General features: G+C 30.9%; 1 long non-coding RNA gene across 1 annotated transcript; it reads right to left on the bottom strand.

Moving 5' to 3' along the window:
• Positions 1 to 1942: 1942 nt before the first annotated feature.
• Positions 1943 to 5710, bottom strand: LOC143069751 (uncharacterized). The gene is made up of 2 exons (XR_012976480.1): positions 5594 to 5710; positions 1943 to 2880 (listed from the first exon to the last, which is right to left on the bottom strand). It is a non-coding gene; the product is annotated as an uncharacterized LOC143069751 (long non-coding RNA).
• Positions 5711 to 6251: the final 541 nt, after the last annotated feature.

The following is a 6251-nucleotide window of genomic DNA, read 5'->3' as shown; positions in this document are numbered from 1 at the left end:
TGTGAATAATATGCACTGTTCTATATTATGTATATACGTTGATTTGTTTTAAACCCTAACCCTTTATATAACACCCATTTTAAATTATGATGTAATAATAGCACCTATATCGAAACAATATAATTCAAGTCTAATTTTACTTTTAAATAAATTCCGTTCTTACTTAACTTCTTACACATTATTATTATTTATAAAATTTTATGTTTTAAAACTAATGTTAGTTTCCTATGAATTAATATTATATTGCCTTTAATCATTTTTATATACACAAGTTAATGATCCTTTATGTTTTAAGGTGATTACTAGAAAATGCCCACGAATATACTTGCGACTGTTAAATCTGTCAGTAACTGCGAGTATACTCTCAAATTTATACTTTTAAGTTAGTGTCTTTTTGTTGTTGGGATGTACAAGTACCCAGCCACGTCCACTTGTATCTGTAGTATTTTTATTTTTATCCATCTGATGAGTCCATCCTTTTTCAACTGATTTTTATAGTTAGTTCTTATGTTGTACTGTTACACAACTGTCCCAGGTTTAGGGGGAGGGGGGGGGGGTTGGAATCGCGCTTAGTTAGTTCTTATGTTGTACTGTTACACAACTGTCCCAGGTTTAGGGGGAGGGGGGGGGGGTTGGAATCGCGCTATCATGTTAAAACTCGCCACACGCTGTATGTGTGTGCCTATAATTCAGTTGCCCATTTGTTTATGTATTATATGTTGGTTTTTCGTTCATTTTTTATACATAAATTAGGCCGTTAGTTTTCTCATTTGAACTATTTTACATTGTCATTTCGGTGTCTTTTATAGCTGACTATGCGGTATGGGCCTTGTTCATTATGAAAGGCTTACGGTAACCTATAGTTTGTTAATTTCTTGAAGAAAACGCGACACCCTATTTTCAACTCTTTTCATTTAAGTGCTCCACATTTAAAGGAGGAACATACATTCATCACCCGACATGATAACCATAATTTGTTGAACAGTTTTGTTAATAATATTTATTTTATTTTACTCAAATTTATTTTTCTGACACAGTTTTTTACCCGTTTGCGTCACTGATTAGTCTTTTGTAGACGAACGCGCGTCTGGCGTATATTCAAAATTTAGTCCTGGTATCTATGATGAGTTTATTTGCATGGATTAAGTTTATGGAACAAATTTGTTCATATGTTTTATAATTTATTGGTTAAATTTCAATTTGTAAAGTTTTTCCTTCTTGGCATTTACTAAATTTATTAAGACATTTGTTAACAGTTTTTATATTTTATTGATAAGTTTTAATTTTCTAAGTTGATTTTCTCTTGTAAATTTTTTCGCAGTTCAGCAAATGTATGGCTATTCCTCTCCAGATCTGTTGCATCTCATGGTACCAAACAGATCGTGTACTAAATTAAAAAAGAATATAACAGACTCTATTTTAAAAGAGTAAAATCCATTTTATTCCTTTTTATAATCTTTTTCAATGTTTACTATAAATGAATGAAGATTTCATAAAGAAACACACATTTTTTACAACATTCCATGTTTTTATTCTTATAATTGATAAAACTTACATTAAATGTTTGGGAAATTTCCCAAAATATATGAAAGTTTTAAAATATTTGTGGTAAAAATGTATATATGACAACTATTTATTCGGGAAATGTCCCGAAATCATTTTCAACATTAAATTTTATGACATATATATTGGCAAAGTGTTTGAACAAACAGATCTGAAACACATTTCGGGAAATATCCCGACAAAAATAAACTAATTACAAAATGTATAACACAGATGTCTTTAAATATTTTCGGGATTTATCCCGAAAAATCAAATGTATATGCTAGGTCTCATGACTAATAATTTCTTTCAACATTTCGGGAAAAATCCCGAAATCATTTTCAACATTAAATTTTATGACATATATGTTGGCAAAGCGTTTGAACAAACAGATCTGAAACACATTTCGGGAAATATCCTGACAAAAATAAACTAATTACAAAATGCATAACACAGATGTTTTCAAATATTTTCGGGATTTATCCCGAAAAATCAAATGTATATGCTAGGTCTCATGACTAATAATTTCTTTTCACATTTCGGGAAAAATCCCGAAATATAAATCTAATGTCAGGCACACACTTGGTGCATAGATTTTTTTTACCCATTTCGGGAAAAATCCCGAAATAAAATCTACAAGCAAAAATTACGCATTTTGATTTATTAAACATATTGAGAAAAATCCCGAAAAAAAAATCTTTGAGATTTTACAACACAGAATTTTGATATATAAGAAATTTTTTATGTAAACTTGTTTCTAACATTTATTGAAATATTCATAAAACATATGTCTCACTTAAAAATTTTTTTTGGATATTATGTACAACCATACTTTTCATTACATTTCAGAAAAAGCATTTTCTAAGAAATATAAAGGTTGCTCTATATTGCATCACATTTGCAGCATGCTAAATTTGACAAAGTGCATATAACAGGTTAAACATACAAAATAAAATTCCATTAGTCTGATTAGAATAACTTGTTTTAAAAATTATTTCTGAATTAAAAAGACTAAGATTGCATATATATGCAATTAACTATGCTCTAGTTAACTAATAAGCTCACATATAGAACAACAATCATGACAATGTTTACTAAATAGTGGTTGCATTTAAGGAGCTAAAAGGCACCAACAAGATTTACAGGATGTATACCTATACAAATAAAATGATATTGCAATATTACATTTATACCATGTATACCAAAAGAACAGTTTGAAAGATATCAGGAAGTCTGCAGTCCTTTAAACTATGTTTGTCATTCTTTTTCTTTCATTTATCTTCAAATCTGTGTCTTTTAAGACTCGCACCAATTTGTCCTCCAAGATTTCTTTGTATCCTACAAAGAAAAGTCAATTTAAGTTCAATATTCTAAAGTCCTTCAGGCATATTAATATTCATGATTTTTTTCCCCCCGGACATATTTTGTTCTGTCTTATAATCATGATAATAGATGAATTTGTTATCACAGGTCCTTTCATAGCTTACTGTATGTCATTTGTTTTCTTCAATAATTGAAGCCTTAATACTCTGATGATGTTTAAATTTTGTTCTTATAATTATTATGGCAGTTGTTTCCTTAGCAATCATACTGCATCTTTTTTTTCTAATCTGGTGTTTTCATTTTTGTCGAGCCTGCAACTTTTGTTGCAGAAAGCTCGACATAGGGATAGTGATCCGGCGGCGGTGGCTACGGCAGCAGCTTTAGCTAACTTTTTAAAAGCTTTATATTTTAGAGGGTGGAAGACCTGGATGCTTCATACTTTGTATATAGATGCCTCATGTTACGAAGTTTCCGTCAGTCACATGTCAAATGTCCTTGACCTCATTTTCATGGTTCAGTGACCACTTGAAAAAAAAGTTCAGATTTTTTGTAATGTTGAATTCTCTCTTATCATAAGTAATAGGATAATTATATTTGGTATATGCGTACCTTGCAAGGTCCTCATGCCCGTCAGACAGTTTTCACTTGACCTCGACCTCATTTCATGGATCAGTGAACAAGGTTAAGTTTTGGTGGTCAAGTCCATATCTCAGATACTATAAGCAATAGGTCTAGTATATTCGGTGTATGGAAGGACTGTAAGGTGTACATGTCCAACTGGCAGGTGTCATCTGACCTTGACCTCATTTTCATGGTTCAGTGGTTATAGTTAAGTTTTTGTGTTTTGGTCTGTTTTTCTCATACTTTATGCAATAGATCTACTATATTTGTTGTATGGAATGATTGTAAGATGTACATGTCTAGCGGGCAGATGTCATCTGACCTTGAGCTCATTTTCATGGTTGAGTGGTCAAAGTTAAGTTTTTGAGTTTTGGTCTTTTTATCTAATACTATATGCCATAGGTCAACTATATTTGGTGTATGGAAATATTTTATGATCTATATGTCAGTCCCGCAGGTTTTATTTGACCTCGACCTCATTTTCACGGTTCATTGCTCAGTGTTGAGTTTTTGTGTTTTGGTATATTTTTCTTAAACTATAAGTAATAGGTCAACTATATTTGTTGTATGGAAGCATTGTTAGCTGTACATGTCTGCCTGGCATGGTTCATCTGACCTTGACCTCATTTTCATGGTTCATTGGTCTTTGTTTAGTTATCTTGGTTAATGCTAAGTTTATGTGACAGTTTTTAATAAAGTTTTATACTTAGGACTATCAACATAATATCAATAATTAGTAAAGAAGGCGAGACATTTCAGCGTGTGCACTCTTGTTTGATATATATATGTGTGTGTGTTACTTTACCAATTCTTACCTACAAACAAATGGGGCATTAATCGGCTCTGACAACCAAAAAATTAAAAAATTGATGTTTAACAACAAATTAAATGGGGAATGTATCAATGGATCACAGATGATGCCAACGCTTGCTTATCATATAAAGTTATAAAAGGACATAACTGTAAAAGTGACTCTACCGAAAACACTTGATCTGATTAAGTGGTAATAGGTATTGTGTATAAGTTTCATAAAATTTAGTTTATGCAAACTTAATTTAGAGAAAGGAAACACAAATCCAGCAATTTTTCAATTTTCAAAGGGACATAACTCTAAAAAAATTTAATGACAACCTCAAAAGTCAAACTTGATCTGTATTTTGTGGCAATAAATATTGTATACAATTATTCATACATGTCATAGCACTTGGTTGAGGCAAGCTAATTAAAGTAAGTGAATGTAAATGAAAATTTCAGCAATCATTCAATTTGTGAAGGGGCATAATTCTAGAACGGTTAAAGTGACCCCCTTAAAATTCAAACTTGATCTTTATTTTGTGGTAACAAGCATTGTGTATAAGTTTAATTGCATTTAGTTGAGGCAAATCAAAGTCAGAGAACAGAAACTATAAATATAAGCATATTTTTCATTTGTAAAGGGGCATAACTACAGAACAGTTAAGTGACACCACCCCCTTAATACATGCTTGATCTGTATTTTGTGGTAATAAGCATTGCTGTGTATTGATTTCATAGCATTTGGTTCAGAGGCAAACTTAATAAAGTTAGAAAATGGAAACAAAATTCAGCACTTTTGTTTGTTTGTAAAGGGGCATTACTCTGGAACAGTTAAAGTACATGGTGCCACAAAATCATCCCATTATTGCACAAATGTAGTTATTTGTAAACATGGATGCTAATAAACAATTGGCCAGCTAATGAGTGATTGCAATATGTATATAATATATATATATAAATGCAACATTCAAATGTCATATAAAAAAGATGTGGTATAATTCATTATTGCCAATGAGACATTTACTCTCCACAAGAGCCCAAATGACACATAAATTAACAACTAAGCCTGCTTTACTTATGATTGAAAATTTGGCGCTTTTTTTTTTAATAATATCACATAAACTTGATCCGTGAAAATGAAGGCATGGTCAGTTTAACCAGTCAAGCAAATACAGCTTACAATCATTTCATATACCAATAAAGTGGCCTTATTGCTACATAAGTGTCTAAGAGACAGAGGATTTTATTTGTGAAACAGCACATTTTGTTAAAACTAACATATTTTTGCACAATTACAAACTTTCAAACTTACCTTTCACATCTTCCCATTATAATTTAGACTAAAAAAGACCTTGAACTTCACAGAGAACTCAGAATCAAAGACCTTTCTCTTCCTATTTGTCTAGGCTAACTGCATGTCCTACAGATACGAAAATCTGAAATAAGAACAGAATGGCATAAACCTTCATGCTGAAAATGTTCAATGTGGATTCATTATTATTCATGGGATACCAATTTTCGTGGTTTTCATTGAAACAGCTGAGTCACGAATTTAAATGTTAAACGAATTATAAATTTGCCATCGGGTTGTATACAGACTATGAAAAAAACAAACAAAACAAATACAAAATTTCTTTGATCCACGAAAATTGATAAATGTGACCACAAAATTTAAATGAATCCACAGCATTATCCTTAGCATTTTTTTTTACACATGAACTACTTGAAGGCACATTTATTTAATTTAAAATTGTGATATGCACTAATGGATAGATAGATATTAGATTAATTTCTATGAAATCAGGACAGAGTTAGGATTTTCACCTAAATAGGTGGATATTGGATCAATTTCTATGAATTTATGTCTAGAAAAAGAACAAAGTTGAAAATAGATAAAATATATCATTCATTACGAATAATCAATCGAATTCTTAAGCAGAAAACTTCAAACAATATTCAGGAAATACTGG

This window comes from Mytilus galloprovincialis, chromosome 3, assembly GCF_965363235.1.
Source record: "Mytilus galloprovincialis chromosome 3, xbMytGall1.hap1.1, whole genome shotgun sequence".
NCBI lineage: Eukaryota > Metazoa > Mollusca > Bivalvia > Mytilida > Mytilidae > Mytilus > Mytilus galloprovincialis.
This window is presented reverse-complemented; position numbering and strand designations above follow the sequence as displayed.